Raw genomic sequence first — 22,001 nt, forward strand, 5'->3', positions numbered from 1 at the left:
CAGGAGGAACTATTTAAAAAGCTACAAGATTGTGTCAAGAGTGAAAGAGAATTGTGTGATAAGATTTCTAAAATGATGAATGCTTATAGGGCTAAAATGGAATTTCATGAAGATCTTAGAGGTTTTATGAGATTTGTGCAGGATGATATTGATAAATAGTTTGAGTATCATAATTTTTTCAGAAACGAGGTTAAATGGTTTGTTAAAGATTTTGCATCTTCCTTCCCTGATTTTCCACCTCCTCCACCATATTGATTTCATCGGGACGATGAAAAGTTTAAGTCTGGGGGGGTGTCATGTACTGTTTAGTTTGGTTTTTAGTTTTTAGTTTTTGTTAGTTTTTCATGTTGGTTCTTATTTTCATTGCTTGTTGCTTTATTTTGCTTGTTTTTGAAATAATCATGGCAAAAAATTTTTTTGAGAACATCAAATATTCACTTATATGCTTTCTTGGATTCAAGTGAAATGTTAGCACGATTATTGTCTTGATTCATGATGTTCGAATGATGCTAGTAGTAAACTTTGTGTAGTTCTTTTTTCTATCTTGGGAAGCATTAATAAGCTAAGAATCCTATGGTGATGAGTTTTAGTTTTGGTTCAACCTTAAGGATTTTATCTTCACTACACTTGTGCTTGATGCTTGAATAGTTAATGTCATTGAAATAGTCATGATTCATCTTGTTTGCTTAGTACTTGATTTCTATGGTGATTTCTCAACTTTCATTTTGGTTACTGGATGAGGCTCAAATCATTAAAGCTCATTTGGAAAAATCAAAATATCCCAACATGTGTGCTAAAAGTACATTTGTGAATAAGTTTTGCACAATGCAAACACTTATAAAAAAAAAAAAGGGATATAAAAAAGAGTTGTCATGAGTGGAATCTAGCAAGTCACCCCTTTGAGACCGAGTTAGGTTACTGGGGAAATGACTACTTAGCTTCTCTTGAGATTGAGCACACCTTTGAGACCTTGGGTTAGTTGAGAAATATGAACCAAGGGAATGGTGAGTAAGTGTCTATCACTGGTTACTTGTCTTTCACTGGAAACATTAAGAATTCAAATTTGATGACGACTTGACTAGAACATGGATTGAAACATGAAGGGTGTTGAGTTACTTTTACACTGTGCACAAGATTCTTATGCTTGAACCATACTTTATTTGTTTCCATGATCATGCTTGTTAATGAAATTTTTGATAGAATTAGGAAAGTGCATTAGGTTTTATGAATGTGTTGTAGAACATATGAATTTAGACTGCAGCACTTTGCTTGAGGACAAGCAAAGGTTTAAGTCTGGGGGTGTGATGTGCGTAGATTATATACTCGTTTATGCATGTTTTTACGCACATTTACATACTTTGAGCATGCTTGATCTATGCATTTTTATACTTCCAGCTTTCCTTTTAGCATATTTACTCTTTTGGTTCGAAGATCTGCTTTTTGTGCATTTTCTGTACACAGGAGTCGAATTTGGTGAATATTATGCGTCCTCAGGCAAGTTTGGAAGTAATTGAAGGGAGAGAGCATCAGGCCGTGTACCACACATGGCCGTGTAGTCTTAACAGGAAGGGAAGAGGACATGGCCGTGTGAATCTCACACGGCCGTGTCTTGATTTGAAGAAATCAGAGCAGATGCCTTACATGGCCGTGTGCATCTACACGGCCGTTTGAGGTTTCCAGAGGCTAAGCAGGTGGTGGTCGTGTGCATCACACTGCCGTGTGAAGTTTCCAGAGACCAAGCAGGTGGTGGCCGTGTGCACCACACGGCCGTGTAGCACTTCCAGAGAACAGTAGGGTCCTGGCCGTGTGGAGTCACACGGCCGTGCAGCTTTGACAGAGAGTGAATCTCACACGACCGTGTCGTGGGGCCGTGTGGCGCCCGATTTCCTCCTCTATTTAAACCTTCCTTCATGAATTGAAAGGGGATCTCTCCCCCTTTGGGAGAAGGCAAGATTTGGTGGTTTCCTCCCATTCTTGGGAGGATTTCTGGGCGATTCTAAGGGAGTTCTTGATGATTTCAACTCCGGAGCGCGGATTGGATCCGAAGACGAGGCTTCTTCGTAGATAAGTTTTCTCCTTCCCCTTTTCTTGGTTTCTTGGATTGGGGATTTAAGAAATGCTTGTAATCTTTATTTCTTCGGGTATTCTTCCTCGATTCATGGAGTAGATCTTGTATTCTAGGATTAAGGGAGTATTTGTATGATGGATTGATGTAATCTCATATGGATTTGCCATTTTCTTGTTTCAATGAAATTGTCTAGCTTGTATCAATTAGATCTTGAATGATTAATGGTGATTTGTGCTTAATTCTCATTCTTGATTGATTGTTTGTATTTCTTGTGGACTTTGTAAAGATAAACTCTCACTCGATCATCCGAGGGATCCACGTGACAGGTGCAAGCCCGTGTAAGGATGTTTGAGCGATAATCTTTAAGAGGAAATAGGAATATTCAAGAGAGTAGGATGGATTTTGTGATTAGTTTCTTGTATCTTGATAGATTAATAAGTTGTGGGCTTCTATGTTGATATCCGAGGAAGGCATAGTAATAGGTGCGCTTCTGTGTAAGGACAACGTAGGTTCACGTCTAATTGATCATATTTAGATACATTTCTCAGTCCTTAGCCGGTTATCTATTGCAAGAGAGAACCGGCAATTTTCTACAAGTGTTTGACAATTGAGGGATAAGAATTGGTGAACCATTTACATTCAAGAAACCTTACAAATAAACCGAAACTCCTAGAATCTCCCTTTATCATAACCCAAAACACTAAACTCTTGTTTGTTGATCTTTAATGTTAGATTTGTTTACCTTCACTTTGCATTTGAAACGATTGGATAGTTGTTTAGCTAATTCGCATTGAGACATTTCTAGTGCTTATTCCAGTCCCTGTGGATACGATAATCTTTTATATTACTTGCGACATTTTCCTACACTTGCGGAGCGTAACAAGTTTTTGGCGCCGTTGCCGGGGACTGCGCTATAACATTAGGAATTATCAATTGAGTTAGACTAAACATAACTTTTCTTTCTTTCTTTTGCTTTGCATAGTTATAACTAATTGTTAGAATTATGTTTTAAAAAGTTTTTCCTTTCTTGAATAACATTCTTAACAATTCTTTTTGTTGCAAATCTAATTCTAATTCTAACTTTGCATTCTTGATTTTTAGCACTCTAATCTAACTTTTCTCTGTTTTCTCTTTTGATCTAGTTTCTTTCTTCTTTTCTTTTGAAAACATATCTTGCAATTTTTAGTATATGAATTATTCTAGATATTTTTCTTTTTCCTTTTATCTTTTCTTTCTTGTTTTCATTATGCACTTTCTTTCTTGCAATTTAAATTCTACATTTGCTTTCTTGCTTTTCATATTGCATTTTATTTCTTGTTTTTGATTCTTGATAATTTTCTTTTTCTTCTTGAATATCCATGAGTACTAACATGTCAAGCAGGCCCATGAGAAATTTTTCTACACCCTTTTCTGCAAGATTTTTATCTCCCATTGTGCAACCTCAAATTGAAGCAGAAAGTTTCCAACTAGACCCAGAGATAATTTTCATGATACAAGGTCACAAATTTGGAGGAGAAGTATCAGAAAGTCCTTATCTGTATCTTGAAACATTTTTAGAGATTTGTGATTTGGTGAAATGTGAAGGAGTATCAGCAGATGCAGTTCGATTGATGACATTTCCTTTCAGTATCAAGGATAAAGCAAGGACTTGGCTATATTCTCTCTGTCCTCAAAGCATCACAAGTTGGGAACAATTGGAGAAGCAATTTCTGAATCATTTTTCCCTCCAAGTAGAACGGTGTATATGAGGAATTGCATAACAAATTTTGCTCAGGCATATGGAGAATCATTATTTGAAGCATGGGATAGATTCAAGAGTCTTCAAAGACAGTGCCCTCATCATGGTTTTGAAAAATGGTTGATTTTGCACATATTCTATGGGGGAATTTCTTTCTCAGACAAGACTTTATTGGATTCATCAGCTGGAGGTTCTTTTATGGACAAAAGTGTAGATGAAGCTTATTCGTTAATTGATCAAGTGACATTGAACCTCCATGAATGGTCGAACAAAAGTTGGATGGAATTTCCCTCAGATATTCAAGAAGTGAAAGCCATAAATGTAAGAGAGCCTGTCAAACAAAATGAAATTCAACCACCTAAAAATGTTGAAATTCACAAGTCACAGAGTGAGGAGTTCAAACATTTGGGGGTAAAGCTTAATAGTATTGTTTCAAAATGGTTTATAGAAGATCCCCCTCCTACACAGTCAAGATCCAATGAAAAGTGTGATGATGTTGGGTTGAGAAGTGGCCAAAATCATGAAGAACTTCTGAAGAATGACATGTTTAGAATTGAGGAGAAAAATAATAGAAGATCACAAGAACTCAATTCCATTTCTCTAGGAAGTTCCCAAAGGCCAGAAGTACCTTTCCCTCAACGATTAATCACACCAACATTAGATAAGCAAGTTGGACCTCCTCCAAAAGCTCAAAGGGAATTTGGGAAAAAGGGAGTTCAGTCTTTTCCAGGACCTTCACTAAGGGTTCCTTTTCCACAAAGGTTAGTGGGGGTCAATGAAAATAAAGACTTCGGCAAATCTTGTGACACTAATATGGTTGAGTGTAGATTTTTGAATATATATGAAGATGAAGATTTTTCAGATGAGGATTTTATTGATAATGTAGTGGTAAATAAGTTTTCAGATCTACCTCAAAATTTTATAAGGTGTTATAGTGACATTGAATTTTCAGATGATGAATGTGATGTGGTAGATCAACTTAAAACTGCAAGTGAAGTTATTGATCCTCTTGTTATTGATTCTCCTATTGAGGACATAGATGTTGGTTTATTTTTGATGTATGTGTTGATGATGATGATATGGAAGAATGTGTAGGGAGTCGTGTTGTGGAAGCAGCATCTCAAGGATCACCACCTTTGTCAAGACAACCCTTAGAGGTTTTAAGAATTGATCATGTTGTGGAACAATGTGTAGGGACTTATACAGAGCTAGTAGAGTCTCAAGAATCACCATCATTGATATCATCAACACCTGAGCTAGAGCCACTACATAATTCTGAAGAAGTCACATCCCATTGTTTAGAACTTTCAGGTACATCTCAACAATACAAGGTTAGTATTCTTAGTGATCTTTTAGAAAATTTCATAGATGTACCTATAATTGATTTTGTTGGATGTGATTCATTTTTTGATACATACTCAATTCATACTAATATGATTCTAGTTCCTTCTTATATTACATTCTTGTGGGAGGTTTGTTTTTCTTTTGGGTGTGTAGGTTTTCGAGAGGCCAATAATGGGAAGCTCATACTGAACCGTCTTCGACCACCTGAAACAACTTTAAAGAAGACGAAGATGGAGAGGGCGATACATCACTTTTTAACTCCAATATTGAAAGCTCCCTCCATAATAAGAGCCCTTGGTAGGAGGGTTCTAAAATATCTTACCCCTCCAAGAGCAAGATTTAGATGAATCTAATGAGGTGGTCGAGCTAATGACCTTAAACAAGCGCTTCTTGGGAGGCAACCCAAGTTCAATCTTGTTTTCATTTTACTTTTAGTTTCTTTTTATTTTGTTGATAATAAATCATACCCTCTACTTAATTCTTCTTGTCTATCTTATTTTTGTAGATTTTAAAGTTGTGGAGGATTGTGAACATTGGATAGAGGAGTATCTTAAAAAAAACATGAATGTCAACCATTTGGAGCTCATCACTTGGTAACTTCTCTTAAAATCTCCTCCATATTGTTTTTAGTTTTCATTGGGACAATGAAAAATTTAAGTCTGGGGGGATGCATTTGATTTGATTTGCTTTGTTTGTTTTTGTTTTTGCTTATGTCTTGCATTTTGTTTTGATTTTTTGTGGCATACATCATGAGAACATCAAAACTTCACTTATATGCTTTCTTGGATTCAAGTGAAATGTTAGCACGATTATTGTCTTGATTCATGATGTTCGAATGATGCTAGTAGTAAACTTTGTGTAGTTCTTTTTTCTATCTTGGGAAGCATTAATAAGCTAAGAATCTTATGGTGATGAGTTTTAGTTTTGGTTCAACCTTAAGGATTTTATCTTCACTACACTTGTGCTTGATGCTTGAATAGTTGATGTCATTGAAATAGTCATGATTCATCTTGTTTGCTTAGTACTTGATTTCCATGGTGATTTCTCAACTTTCATTTTGGTTACTGGATGAGGCTCAAATCATTAAAGCTCATTTGGAAAAATCAAAATATCCCAACATGTGTGCTAAAAGTACATTTGTGAATAAGTTTTGCACAATGCAAAAACTTATAAAAAATAAAAAATAAAAAAAATAAAAAAAAGGATATAAAAAACAGTTGTCATGAGTGGAATCTAGCAAGTCACCCATTTAAGACCGAGTTAGGTGACTGGGGAAATGACTGCTTAGCTTCTCTTGAGATTGAGCACACCTTTGAGACCTTGGGTTAGTTGAGAAATATGAACCAAGTGAATGGTGAGTAAGTGCCTATCATTGGTTACTTGTCTTTCACTGGAAACATTAGGAATTCAAATTTGATGACGACTTGACTAGGACATGGATTGAAACTTGAAGGGTGTTGAGTTACTTTTACACTGTGCACAAGATTCTTATGCTTGAACCATACTTTACTTGTTTCCATGATCATGCTTGTTAATGAAACTTTTTGATAGAATTAGGAAAGTGCACTAGGTTTTATGAATGTGTTGTAGAACATATGAATTTAGACTGCAGCATTTTGCTTGAGGACAAGCAAAGGTTTAAGTCTGGGGGTGTCATGTGCGTAGATTATATATGTAACGACCCAATTTTTCATATTTCGAGTTCTAAAAGTCCTTATAAAAATCTAGAAATGCTTTAGAAAAATTCTAGAGATTTTTAGAAATTTTTAGAGTATTTTTATGGAATTTTTGGAGTTCGTTTGGTATTTTTACTGAACGAAAGAAGTTTCGACAAAAAAATGTCCAAGCCGAGATTCGAACCGTGGACCTTGGGTTAAGCCAAGCCTTAAGCGAACCAAGTCAACCAACTGTTCCGCGGCTGTTTTGTGAATAAATAGAGAACGAAATAAATTTAAGTAGTGGTTATAGATAATAGAAATAAAGGTTGCAGAAAAAGGGCCGAGCCGAGGCTCGACCCAAAGACCTCCGACCGCAGCAAAGCTTTAAGCGGAGCGGCCAACCAACTGGTCTGCGAGTGTTTTGTTAATCATATATGGAGTGATATACATTTAAGCAGAAGTTGGAACATTTAAAATAAATTGGAAAAAGGTGCGCGGCGAAGGGATTCGAAACCCAGACCTTTGATTTGGTCAAAACCTGGCTAACCAAGTGTGCTACGGGCGGTTTTGTTTAAGAATAGATAGTAAATTTATTTAAGGTATAGTTAATAACAGAAATAACCCTACGTTATAAAAAGGGATAAGTTAAGAGAGAAATTAATTTTTCTCCCGAAACCCTTTCTCTCCTCGCGACGGCGTTGCGGGCGAAAACGCAGAAGTCGAGCTTAGGGCTCAACTCCGACGCCGGCTTGAGGTTTCTCCGAGGGGTTTCTTCACCTCCTTAAGCTTTTCTCGTCGAGGAGAAACGGAGAGCACGAAGAGGAGTCGGAAATTTCAATCTTCCGAGCCTTAGAAGCACTAGAAGGTTTCCCCTTCGGCTGTGAGTCAAGGGAACGAAGGTGAGTTGCTACTCACCTGCAGTAGGAGTAGTTCCGCGATTTTGTCTTTCTTCTTTGCTTTGCTTTCGGATTCTTGTTTCCTTCTTTGTTTCCGGAGCACGCATGAAACCCTAGAAGTTTAGTTTCAGCAAGTTTTGGTTTTAGAACACCCCCAGAGATTCGGCTTAGATCTTTCTTTTGCTAATCATGGGACAAGATCAGCCCTAACATTAAGTACTTTAGGTTCTTTAGCTTCAGTTTGAGTCCCTTGCTAGTTACCATAACTTGTCAACTTTCACCTTTGTTTTGTAGTTCATTACAGTAGGTCTTTATTTGATGATTAATTGCCATGATTTGTCAGAGTTCACCTTTGATTCGTAGTTCATATCAGTAGGAATTAGTTGATGTTAATTGCCATGTATTGATTCTTATTTCTATTTCTTAGCTATTGAATATGCATGAGCAGACTTAATTCCTAGATTTATTTGCTATTAATTGGGCATGCACAGTTCTCATTGCTATTAGTTAAGCACCAGTAGCTTTTATTTGCAGATTTTATTTGCTGTTCCTTAGGTCTTGTTTTGCTGGAAACAATTCGTAATGTTAGGTTCCATTAAGTGCAGATTTTATTTGCTGCAGAATTTATTTTTCTTCCATACTATCCAATGAGTATGAGCAGTTTTATTTATGAGCAGTTTTATTTATGAGCATGCACAATTTGGAACGCTAGTATGTTTGGATAGATCTTTTGTGCATACTCATGGGCAAAAACAGCCACCAATTCATAGTGGTTTAGATCCTTTTGTGTTGATTTAGTAAGCATGATATTCTGTTAATTCCATGCAGCAATGATTCCTTTGCTATTTATGAGCATGAGTAGCTATACATGTTTAGTTTTTCAGTTAGTTGATTTCTTTGCTATTTATGAGCATGAGTAGCTATACATGTTAGTTTTCCAGTTAGTTAATTTCTTTGCTATTTATGAGCATGAGTAGCTTTACATGTTAGCATTCAGTTTTAGCATGTTTTTATTTATATACATGCATATCGAGTTTTTGTGAGTAGGATAGCGCTCACTAAGCTTTTAGTTTATAGATACTATTTTCCTCCTATTGCAGATAAAGGAAAAGCTAAAGTATAAGGAAGAAGGCGACAAGGAGATGCTGTGACGGTGTGTGATGTGTGGACTATGGAGATCCTTGAGACTTAGCTAAAGAACTCACTTAGTTTAAGAATTTGTTTAGTTTAATTTCTTATTACGTTGATAAGAAAATTTTGTAGTAAGAAGTTATGTTTCCGCTTTTCATTACTTACATGATTTGATTTATTAAACTGCATGGTTGTGAAAATATATGTTCCAGCCGCCTGTGGCTGAGTATACTCTGTATGTATTTGCGGATATGGTCACCGGTACAGGGGAGACTCTGCCGAAATTTTTCAGTAGGGTTTCCATGTGATTTTTTTATCATACCGGTTAAGTAGAGTTAGTAGTCAAGTAACGGTCATCCTTAGAGTGTAGTAGTAGTAAGAAGGGTGGTCGTTACAGTTGGTATCAGTGCAGTTCTCATTCTCCAGCATCACACACATCAGCATCAGCCTTGCCGTCTTCCAAGTAAGAATACCTCTACTTAATTTATGCTCCTTGTTTTGTTATTACAGTTCATGTTTATATGCCTACTGCTTGTTAGTATGTGATAGTTTTTAAACATGATATCAGTAGTTATATAACTGTGATTACATTAGTTATGTTATGTTCTCTATGTCTTTAGAAATGGCACGAGGACGCCCAGCTAGAAGGGCACTAGCTACTGAGCCCCAGCAAGAGGCAGGCAGTTCAGTGCCTCCGCCAGATCTTACAGCATTAGTGGCTCAGTTACAGCAGCAGCTAGCTGAACAGCAACAGGAAATAGCCACCTTAAAGGCTAATCAGCAGAGTACACCAGCACCAGCACCAGCAGTCCCAGCAGCTGAGCCAAGAAAGGAAGCCTATCTGATCCAGTGGCAGCGAGTCAAGCCAGAGAACTTCTCAGGCACTAGTGAACCATGGGATGCACAAGCCTGGTTCAAAACACTGGAGAGCACGATGGAGCTTCTGGACTGGCCAGAACACGAGAAGGTGAAGTGTGCCTCCTTCTGCCTGACAGGAGACGCACGCATGTGGTGGGCAAGAACCAGATGACATGGGCTGACTTCGAGAAAGAATTCTTCGAGGAGTTCTTTCACATGCGGGTCACAAACCGCCACTACGACGAGTTCACGGAGTTTCGTCAGGGCAACCTATCAGTTGAGGAAGCCGTGAAGAAATTCAACAGACTGGCTCGTCTATGTCCCGAATTAGTCAACACAGAAAAGGAACGAGTTCGGCTGATGCTCAAAATGTTGAGGCCGGAAATAGCGATGAATGTGGCCGGTGGCATCCATAGGCCACAAACCACAGAAGAACTAGTGAGTAGTGCTCTGATCACCGAGCACTACCAGAACAGCATCAAGCAGCAGAAGCAAGTCTCCTCAGAGTCTAAAGGCCAAGGAAACTCTCACACTCAAAAACAGCAAGGCCATAGCTCTAACTGGAAAGAGAACTCCAACAGCAAGCGCAAATCAGGGAGTGACCCAAAAGGAGGACCATCTAGCAAGCGACCCAGTTATCCAAAGTGTGCTACTTGTATGAAATTTCACCCAGAGGTTTGTCGCAAGGGCACACGAGGATGCTTTGAATGTGGACAAGAAGGGCACATGGCCAAGCAATGCCCGAACAAGACCGGTCTTCCTCAGCCATAGCGCCAGCTCAGTTATATCAGATGCAGCCGCTTTAGAAGGTCCACTTATCAGCCAGGGAAGCCACGACGAACGCGAGGATCTACTCACTTACCGGAGAGGACGTGAAAATGCCTCGGCGGTTGTTACAGTCGATTAGTATTTGAAACTACTGTCTTATTCGTTATATAGCCAGGGCATTCGCCGAAAAGTTAGCAATATCCCCAGAGGTACTCAGTAGTCAGTTTCTAACAACATTACCTTCAGGAGAAGTTATGGCATCCACGCACTGGTTTAGAACAGTGCCAGTCATGATAGCAGACAGAGAACTCTTTTGTGATCTGATAGTGCTAGACATGACTGACTACGATGTCATATTTGGAATGAACTTCCTGATCAGATACGGTGCCTCCATAGAGTGCCGTAAACAAAAAGTCGTATTCCAACCTGAAGCAGAAGCACAGTTCGAGTACATCGAAGAACCCAAGAGAAAAAGAGCAAGTTAAGTCCTCGATACGTAGGACCCTACCCCGATCACAGAGAGAATTGGGAAGGTAGCTTACAAGCTAGACTTACCTCAAGATATGTCAGCAATATACAATGTATTTCATGTCTCCATGCTAAAGAAGTGTATTCATGACCTTAGCCAAGTGATTCAGCCTCAGACAGTGTAGATCCAAGAGGATCTTAGCTATGAGAGTAGACACAGATAGTGGACAGAGCAGACAAGAGACTAGGAAACAGAGAAGTGTCATTAGTAAAAGCCATCTGGTAGAACAAGAAGAACGAGAAAGTTACTAGGGGAGCGTGGAGACAGCATGAGATAGAAATATATCCAGAATTATTCTAAGTTCGAGGACGAACTTTTTATAAGGGAGGGAGAATTGTAACGACCCAATTTTTCCTATTTCGAGTTCTAAAAGTCCTTATAAAAATCTAGAAATGCTTTAGAAAAATTCTAGAGATTTTTAGAAATTTTTAGAGTATTTTTATGGAATTGTTGGAGTTCGTTTGGTATTTTTACTGAACGAAAGAAGTTTCGACAAAAAAATATCCAAGCCGAGATTCGAACCGTGGACCTTGGGTTAAGCCAAGCCTTAAGTGAACCAAGTCAACCAACTGTTCCGCGGCTGTTTTGTGAATAAATAGAGAACGAAATAAATTTAAGTAGTGGTTATAGATAATAGAAATAAAAGGTTGCAGAAAAAGGGCCGAGCCGAGGCTCGACCCAAAGACCTCCGACCGCAGCAAAGCTTTAAGCGGAGCGGCCAACCAACTGGTCTGCGAGTGTTTTGTTAATCATATATGGAGTGATATACATTTAAGCAGAAGTTGGAACATTTAAAATAAATTGGAAAAAGGTGAGCGGCGAAGGGATTCAAAACCCAGACCTTTGATTTGGTCAAAACCTGGCTAACCAAGTGTGCTGCGGGCGGTTTTGTTTAAGAATAGATAGTAAATTTATTTAAGGTATAGTTAATAACAGAAATAATCCTAGGTTATAAAAAGGGATAAGTTAAGAGAGAAATTAATTTTTCTCCCGAAACCCTTTCTCTCCTCGCGATGGCGTTGCGGGCGAAAACGCAGAAGTCGAGCTTAGGGCTTAACTCCGACGCCGGCTTGAGGTTTCTCCGAGGGGTTTCTTCACCTCCTTAAGCTTTTCTCGTCGAGGAGAAACGGAGAGCATGAAGAGGAGCCGGAAATTTCAATCTTCCGAGCCTTAGAAGCACTAGAAGGTTTCCCCTTCGGCTGTGAGTCAAGGGAACGAAGGTGAGTTGCTACTCACCTGCAGTAGGAGTAGTTCCGCGATTTTGTCTTTCTTCTTTGCTTTGCTTTCGGATTCTTGTTTCCTTCATTGTTTCTGGAGCACGCATGAAACCCTAGAAGTTTAGTTTCAGCAAGTTTTGGTTTTAGAACACCCCCAGAGATTCGGCTTAGATCTTTCTTTTGCTAATCATGGGACAAGATCAGCCCTAACATTAAGTACTTTAGGTTCTTTAGCTTCAGTTTGAGTCCCTTGCTAGTTACCATAACTTGTCAACTTTCACCTTTGTTTTGTAGTTCATTACAGTAGGTCTTTAGTTGATGATTAATTGCCATGATTTGTCAGAGTTCACCTTTGATTCGTAGTTCATATTAGTAGGAATTAGTTGATGTTAATTGCCATGTATTGATTTTTATTTCTATTTCTTAGCTATTGAATATGCATGAGCAGACTTAATTCCTAGATTTATTTGCTATTAATTGGGCATGCACAGTTCTCATTGCTATTAGTTAAGCACCAGTAGCTTTTATTTGCAGATTTTATTTGCTGTTCCTTAGGTCTTGTTTTGCTGGAAACAATTCGTAATGTTAGGTTCTATTAAGTGCAGATTTTATTTGCTGCAGAATTTATTTTTCTTCCATACTATCCAATGAGTATGAGCAGTTTTATTTATGAGCATGCACAATTTGGAACGCTAGTATGTTTGGATAGATCTTTTGTGCATATTCATGGGCAAGAACAGCCACCAATTCATAGTGGTTTAGATCCTTTTGTGTTGATTTAGTAAGCATGATATTCTGTTAATTCCATGCAGCAATGATTCCTTTGCTATTTATGAGCATGAGTAGCTATACATGTTTAGTTTTTCAGTTAGTTGATTTCTTTGCTATTTATGAGTATGAGTAGCTATACATGTTAGTTTTCCAGTTAGTTGATTTCTTTGCTATTTATGAGCATGAGTAGCTTTACATGTTAGCATTCAGTTTTAGCATGTTTTTATTTATATACATGCATATCGAGTTTTTGTGAGTAGGATAGCGCTCACTAAGCTTTTAGCTTATAGATACTATTTTCCTCCTACTGCAGATAAAGGAAAAGCTAAAGTATAAGGAAGAAGGCGACAAGGAGATGCTGTGACGGTGTGTGATGTGTGGACTATGGAGATCCTTGAGACTTAGCTAAAGAACTCACTTAGTTTAAGAATTTGTTTAGTTTAATTTCTTATTAAGTTGATAAGAAAATTTTGTAGTAAGAAGTTATGTTTCCGCTTTTCATTACTTACATGATTTGATTTATTAAACTGCGTGGTTGTGAAAATATATGTTCCAGCCGCCTGTGGCTGAGTATACTCTGTATGTATTTACGGATATGGTCACCGGTACAGGGGAGACTCTGCCGAAATTTTTCGGTAGGGTTTCCATGTGATTTTTTTATCATACCGGTTAAGTAGAGTTAGTAGTCAAGTAACGGTCATCCTTAGAGTGTAGTAGTAGTAAGAAGGGTGGTCGTTACAATATACTCTTTTATGCATGTTTTTACGCACATTTACATACTTTGAGCATGCTTGATCTATGCATTTTTATACTTCCAGCTTTCCTTTTAGCATATTTACTCTTTTGGTTCGGATATCTACTTTTTGTGCATTTTCTGTACACAAGAGTCGAAATTGGTGAAGATTATGCGTCCTCAGGCTGTTGGTGCGGGAAGCATCCGACGATCGAACCTAAGTTTTGATAATGGCAAAGGATTCAAAGTTAAGGTGCTTTGTTATCTGACAGCTTTTGCTGAGTGTTTCAAGAAAGTCCTAACTGCGGTTAGGCAAGGTAAAACCCTAGGGGGTGGTAACCCTAGGTCATAGGGGGTGGTAACCCTATGCGGAAAGTCTTGACAGGTCGATGGCTTCAGGCAAAAGTCCTAGGGGGTGGTAACCCTAGGTGGAAAGTCCTGGTGTCGCGAACCAGGTGAAAGTCTGAACTGGCCGGTGAAGCGGATGTTCAGCAGAAAGTCCGGAAGCATCGAGTGCCGAGCAAAAGTCCAGTCGATCTGGAGGATCGTATTGGCGATAGGTAAATCTCCTGAGTGGAGTAGCTGAGGACGCGTTCCCCGTAGAGGGAACATTAGGCGTCGGGTCGACCTAGGGTTTCCGGTAGGAAACCTGAAGTCAGACTCGGACAGTCAAGAGACTGTTAAATATTTCAATAGTTATATCATTGTTTTGTGCTAACTTTGTGCTGCAGGGTATTTTTGGGATTAACATATCTTGCAGGGACGAAAGTACAAAAAAGACCTCGGATGAACAGTGCCGAGGCGCCTCCATGGAGCTTGGAGGCGCCTCGGGTGCGAGCCAGGAAAAGGCCAGCGCAGCAGACTGGAGGTGCCTTGAATGGAGTTCAAGGCGCATTGGACCGGAGGTTGAAGGCGCCTTGGATAGGCTGAAGGCGCCTTGAACCAGATAGAGTTCGACCAGGTCCGTGCTGATCCACGCGGGTGACTCGGCTCGTTCAAGGCGCCTTGGTGAACAGTATAAGACGCCTTGAATCCCCTTTATAAGGGATCTCGACCAGCAGCTTCAAACAACGATTTCCAAGTGAACTATCTGCTACAAGCTGCCTACGAGACGATCCCGAAGTGCTGCAACGATACCCCGACAACCCGGAGCTTCAGATTTAGTCCTTTGTTGTCGGTATAATCTTTTACTGCTTTGAATTGTAATTAGTTTGTAATAGTTCTTACGAGCTTATAGTTGTTGCCCACGAAAAGCGATCAAGGATCGCGGGCCTTCGAGTAGGAGTCGATCAAGGCTCCGAACGAAGTAAATCCTCCTGTCTCTGTGTGCTTGCTTTCTTATTTTCCGCTACGTTTTAATTACTCGAGTGTTTTCCGAAAAACGAAATAGCCGCGAGCGCTATTCACCCCCCCCTCTAGCGCGTCTCGATCCAACAATTGGTATCAGAGCGGGGTTGTTTTGAATTGGTGCAACCACCTTTCAAAACAAAATTTTCGCAGTTTTTTATTTTCGGAGTCGAATTAGAATTTAGCCTTATAGCTATATTCTAATTTTTGTTTCCCTCGAATCGACTTTTGCTCGAAGTAGGTGCAACACCACTCGAGTTCGTTTTTATTATTCTTTATTCCAGCACTACTAATCCAAGACTTAGTCTTGAAACATATTCTGTTGTTCTCTTTTGTTACATATTATAAATGGCCCAACATGAGGGTTTCAGCACTATACGTCCCCCGCTATTCTCCGGAGAGGATTTTTGCTATTGGAAGGGAAGAATGAAAACGTATCTAAAGATACAATTCGAAACGTGGATGATCATAAAGACGGGACTGAAACTGCCAATCGATGACGACGGCAAAACTACACCCTGCGAGAAGTGGGACGCTTCTCTAATAAAAAAGGTGGAAGCCGACGCCAAAGCTACCTGCACCCTCCAGTGTGGTCTTACCAAGGAAGAACTCAACAGAGTTGGCCCGTTCTCCTCTGCAAAGGAGCTCTGGGAAAAGCTCATCGAACTCCATGAAGGCACTGACGACACCAAGGTAAGTAAAAGAGATCTTTTGCTTAATAAATTATATAATCTAAAAATGCAGGAAGGCGAAACGGCGAGTTATCTTCACGCGAGAATACAAGACATCCTTAACTCTCTTCACGGAATTGGCCAAAAGATAGAAAATCGGGACGTAATAAGGTATGCCCTAAACTCGTTTCCAAGGAATACATTGTGGGCATCAATGGTAGATGCCTATAAAGTTTCCAAGGATTTATCTTCTTTAAAACTAGATGAACTTTTTAGTGAATTTGAACTTCATGAGCAGACTAATGCACAACCAACCGAGAAAGGTATTGCGTTGGTTGCAGGTACAAGCCGAACCCGGGAACCGAGACCACGACGGAGAATCGAACCAGCATCGGAAGCTGAACCAGACTCTGACGATGAAGAAGGTGACATTACAACCGAGCTGGTAAACCTCGTAAAGAAGCTCTACAAGACGAAAGGATTCGACAAAAGGGATCTAAAGAAGGCAGTAAAATCAAAGGAAGGCCCACAAAATACAAAGATGAAGTTTGAAGTTACATGCTACGGGTGTAACCAAAAAGGGCACATCAAATCCAACTGCCCTAACCTGAAGGAGGTCAAAAAGCAAAGAAGGAAAAAGGTCCTTAAGGCAACATGGGACGAATCTTCATCGGAGGACGACGACGACGAGCTCGAACAAACGAGTCTACTCGCATTAATGGCCCGGGACCAAGTCGTTGAATATGGATGCGAGAGCGAGTCTGAGGCAGAGTCCGAGCAAAGCCACGGATCCGTATCCGTTTCCGAAGGACCAGACCCCGCTGTAAGTATCTCCCGGTTGAACATTTTAGTTAGCTATTTATTGCGCAAATTAGCTAAGTCAAACCTGAAAGTTAAGTCACTTCTAAAGGAAGTAAGTGTCCTTAAAGAAGTGGCTGACACCAAACCCTCACCTGACCAGAGTCAGACTGAATTTCCAACTCAAGTTCAAAAACTTGAGGAAGAAAATTCAACTCTAAGAAATCAGGTTAAAGATTTAGAAAATACCTTAGAACGGTTTACTTTGGGCTCTAAGAATTTGGACTTGATTCTTGGGACACAAAGAGCCGTCTACAACAGAACTGGGCTGGGATACAAAAGTAAATATAGATCTTATTTATCATTAATAAACAAACAAAGTAGTAAATCAGTCCAAGCATGGGTCTCCAAGTCTAACTTGGTCAATCAAGTTGGACTTGGCCAATACTGGGTTCCGAAGGATCAAATATACTACCTCGATAGACCATATCGAGGCCATGATCCAGGGGGAGCAAAAAGAAAAACAATCCTAAAAATTTAAAATTCTAAATTCAAAATTAAAATTAAAATTAAAATTCAAAATTCGAAATTGAAATTAAAATAAAATTCAAAATTTAAAATTAAATTCAAAATTCAAAATTAAATTATAAATTCAAAATTAAAATTAAAATTCAAAATTCGAAATTGGAATTAAAATTAAATTCAAAATTTAAAATTAAATTCAAAATTCAAAATTAAATTATAAATTCAAAATTAAAATTAAAATTCAAAATTCAAAATTGAAATTAAAATTCAAAATTTAAAATTAAATTCAAAATTTAAAATTAAATTATAAAATCAAAGTTAAAATTAAAATTCAAAATTCGAAATTGAAATTAAAATTCAAAATTTAAAATTAAATTCAAGACTTGAAATTAAAACTCAAAATAAAGATGGAGGATCCAGACTCGCTGGCACCCCCAACTAAACTACCCGGCAGGGTAACTGAACCTAATCTACCCGAAGTGGGTAAAACAAGAATAGATTACTCGGCAGGGTAATTAAGGTTAGATTAAAAGGCAAGGATTAACTTGACCCACAGTACTAGTGAAGTTTTTGGATGATAGTATGTTAGGGAAACTTGGGCATCGCTTGTCTAGGAAGATATGGCTTCGACCTGGTGCATTTGGCCAAGTGGAACTGACCGAAGCTACCCTTAAATGGATCCTAACTAGTTAGACCAAGGTTTAGTACTAAGCTCAATGGGTAGGACTATTTGGAAAACCTCGAAGGCATGGTTACTTTAATGAGTTCCTTGTGACTCACCATAGCCCAGAAGTTTATCCAAAGAATGCTTACTTGTTGAACCCAAAGCTAAACCTGAATCTAACACAAAGTTAACCCAAACCTTAAAATTGAATTATAATTCATCTCACAACAATTATAGGATTACCTGATTGAAAATTTAGGTCGGGTGAGATGATTAAGAAATTAAAAAAAAAACTAAATTTCAAAATTATTTAAAAAACTTAAATTTCAAAATTATTAAAAAAAAAAAAACTAAATTTCAAAATTATTTTAAAAACTAAACTTCGAAATGAAATTAAACTTCAAAATTATTTCAAAACTAAATTTCAAAAATCTTTCAAAATTTATCTCTAACAAGTTTACTTCAATTTAACTATCATGAAATCCATTAAAACAATTCAACCACGTCCTATGTAGGAATTGGATCAATGGATGTTGGATAGTGGCTGCTCCAGACACATGACTGGAGATAAATTGAAGTTTACTAAACTCACGTACAAGAACTTAGGATCAGTTGCATTCGGTAACGAAGGTCAACTTAAGGTAATCGGAAGAGGTAATATCGAACTCAACTCCGATTTTATTATTCGAAAAGTCCTTTTAGTTGAAAATTTCAAGTTTAATTTACTAAGTATAAGCCAATTGTGTGATAGCGGATACTTAGTAACTTTTGACAAAACCAAGTGTTTAGTTAAAAACATTGAAAATCCTGAAATCTTACTTAAGGGACTTAGGATAAATAATATATATTCAATTAATCTACCGACATCCTCAACAAAGTGTTTTCTAACACAAGAAGAGGAAACTGATTTGTGGCACAGAAGATTGTGTCACACTCACACTAGACTCATTTCAAAAATGAGTCATAATGGTCTAGTTAAAGGTTTACCAAAACTAAAATTCATTGAAAATTCTATCTGTAATGCTTGTCAACAGGGAAAACAAACTAAGTCAACACACAAATCAACAAATCTTGAAAGAACCAGCTCCTTACTTGAGCTCCTTCACCTTGACTTATTTGATTCACATGGAGCTAAGTCACTAAGCAAGAACCAGTATTGCTTAGTAATAATTGATGACTACTCTAGATTTTCATGGGTAAAATTCCTAAAAACTAAAGATGAAACCTATGAAATATTTAGTAACTTTTGTAAATTAATAGAAAATGAAAAGATACTAAAATTAAAAGAATAAGAAGTGATCACGGAGAGGAATTTGAAAATCATAAATTTACCCAATTTTGTAAAATAAATGGATATCAACATGAATTTTCATGTCCTAGAACCCCCAACAAAATGGTCTGGTGGAACGTAAAAATAGAACTCTACAAGAAGCCGCAAGAACCATGTTAAATGAATATAATTTAAATCACCAATTTTGGGCAGAAGCAATAAATACTGCAAATCATATTCAAAATCGAATCTTGATCAACAAATTTCACAAGAAAACCCCTTATGAACTATATTATCATAAAATTCCTAACTTAAATTATTTAAAAGTATTTGGATGTAAAGTTCACATTTTAAATACTAAAGATTATTTAAGAAAATTCACACCCAAATCTAACAAAGGAATATTTTTAGGATACTCCTCAAACAGTCGAGCCTATAGAGTCTACAATCAAAACACCCTAAAAGTTGAAGAAACAACTAATATAATATTTGATGAAGAAAATAATCTACCAAATATAAATGAGAATGTTGATGTTGATCCAAGAAATATAGAAGATGATGAAATTCAACCAAATCTTAATAAACCAGAGGAACCAGCCCCTGACCCACTTATAAGACCAACTAGGGCCAGTACCTCACACCCATCTGATCAAATCTTGGGTGATCCAAACCTAGGAGTCAGAACTAGAATCCACAGTCAGATTGCCCTAATTTCTAAAATCGAACCAAAAACAATAGAAGAAGCACTACCTGACCCGGACTGGATCATAGCTATGCAGGAAGAGTTAGCCCAATTTGAGAGAAATCAAGTCTGGGAACTTGTATCTAAACCCTCAAATAAATCAATAATCGATACAAAATGGGTATTTAGAAACAAGCTAGATGATCAAGGTGAAATAATTAGAAATAAGGCTAGGCTTGTAGCTAAAGGATTTAGCCAAGTTGAAGGTTTGGACTATGATGAAACCTATGCCCCAGTAGCTAGACTCGAATCCATTAGAATGTTGTTAGCCTATGCAGCAAACAAAGGATTTAAACTATACCAAATGGATGTCAAGTCAGCATTCTTAAATGGATTTATTAAGGAGGAAGTTTATGTAAGCCAACCCCCAGGATTTGAGGACTTAGGATATCCTAATCATGTATTTAAGTTAAAAAAGGCCTTGTACGGACTTAAACAAGCCCCTAGGGCATGGTATGAACGATTATCAAATCACTTAACATCCAAAGGTTTCACCCAAGGTCAAATAGATCCAACTCTATTTGTAAAAACTGTAGAAAAAGACATCTTCATAGCTCAAATTTATGTTGATGATATAATTTTTGGATCAAATAACTCTAAATTTTTAAAAGAATTTATTAGATTAATGGAAAATGAATTTGAAATGAGTATAGTTGGTGAACTTAATTTTTTCTTAGGCTTACAAATAAAACAAACTAAAGATGGAATATACATCTATCAAACTAAATATGCAAAGGCATTAATTAAAAAATTCTGCATGGAAAATTCAAAAATAATAAATACTCCAATGGCAACCAACATTAACATAGACTCTGACCCTGAAGGAAAACCAGTAGATCCAAAGTACTATAGGAGTGCCATAGGAAGCTTGCTTTACCTAACTGCAAGCCGATCTGACATATTATTTGCGGTTGGTATGTGCGCAAGATACCAATCTTGTGCAAAAGAGTCACATTTAACCTATGTTAAAAGAATACTTAGGTACATTAAAGGTACTCTAAATATAGGACTCTGGTACCCTAGAACTTGCACCTTTGACCTTCTTGGCTATTCTGACTCGGATTACGCCGGATGCAAGTTAGATAGAAAAAGCACAAGTGGTAGTTGTCAATTTCTAGGACAATGCCTAGTAAGTTGGTCAAGTAGAAAGCAACATTGTGTTGCTTTATCTACCACTGAAGCTGAATATATAGCCTTAGGTGAATGCACATCTCAATTGCTTTGGATGATGCACACTCTTAAAGACTATCAACTGAACTATCATAACACAAAAATCTCAATTGATAATATAAGTTCCATAAATTTAACAAAAAACCCAATTCATCACTCAAGGACTAAACATATAGAAGTAAAGCACCATTTTGTAAGGGATCATGTCGCTAAGGGTGATGTTATACTCAACTATGTTGAGTCAAAATCAAATCTAGCTGACATCTTCACAAAACCCTTACCTGAACTTGAGTTCAGCTCACTTAGAAGACAAATAGGAATGTGTTGGGTAGAATAGACAATGTTTTTTTAATTGGTTATCATTTGCTTTTAAAATTTCTAGGAAAATACTTATTTCAAAACTCCAATTTCTTAGAATTTTCAAAAATTCTGGATTTAGCTTAGGTTTTCCCCTAGAAATCATGTTCCTCTAGCTCTAAGCCAGAGCATCTCACAAACACCTAGGTCTACCTTTCTTGTGTCTTGAAAAACTTAGAAAGGCGTGAGATGCATAGGGTATTGCCTGGACTCAAGAATGCTTATATTTGTGCATCAATATGAGTCTGGGCGTTAAATATGCAATAAACATTAATCAAGTTAAGTTCTCCAGCTCTAGTCAAGTCTACCTGGATCAAAATAACTCAACTTGACTAACCATGTGAAAGCTACTGCCCTCTAGGCAATCAGCAAGTAGCTAAAGGTTAGACAATTGGGAAAAGTGTGTTTCAATTTTTTTAAGCATGATTGTACTTTAAAGGTTCTAATCAAATTACTTTACCTGATTATTTCAAAGCTCTGATACTTAATCAAATTAAATTCAGTAATTTAATTTGGCTCATGCTTGGACTAGAAAACAAACTACTGCCACTCCCTGTGTCCTAAAACTAAATATTTTTAATATCAAAGTTTCTTCAAAATGCATATTCAAAACTTAATTACAGTTTTTCAAAACTTGTCCATGTAATTGAGTATTCAAATATTTTCAAATCTAGTCAACTTTTTATAACGTTTTAAAGTTTTCAAGTAACCTCATATTTTATAACTTCTAAGCAAATCCCTTTATT

The 22,001-nt window shown here is 37.6% G+C and overlaps 1 non-coding gene across 1 annotated transcript; it reads right to left on the reverse strand.

The window, feature by feature from the left end:
• Positions 1 to 3,810: 3,810 nt before the first annotated feature.
• Positions 3,811 to 3,916, reverse strand: LOC122054319. The gene has a single exon (XR_006132646.1). It is a non-coding gene; the product is annotated as a small nucleolar RNA R71 (small nucleolar RNA).
• Positions 3,917 to 22,001: the final 18,085 nt, after the last annotated feature.

Source organism: Zingiber officinale, chromosome 3A (assembly GCF_018446385.1).
Source record: "Zingiber officinale cultivar Zhangliang chromosome 3A, Zo_v1.1, whole genome shotgun sequence".
Lineage (NCBI taxonomy): Eukaryota > Viridiplantae > Streptophyta > Magnoliopsida > Zingiberales > Zingiberaceae > Zingiber > Zingiber officinale.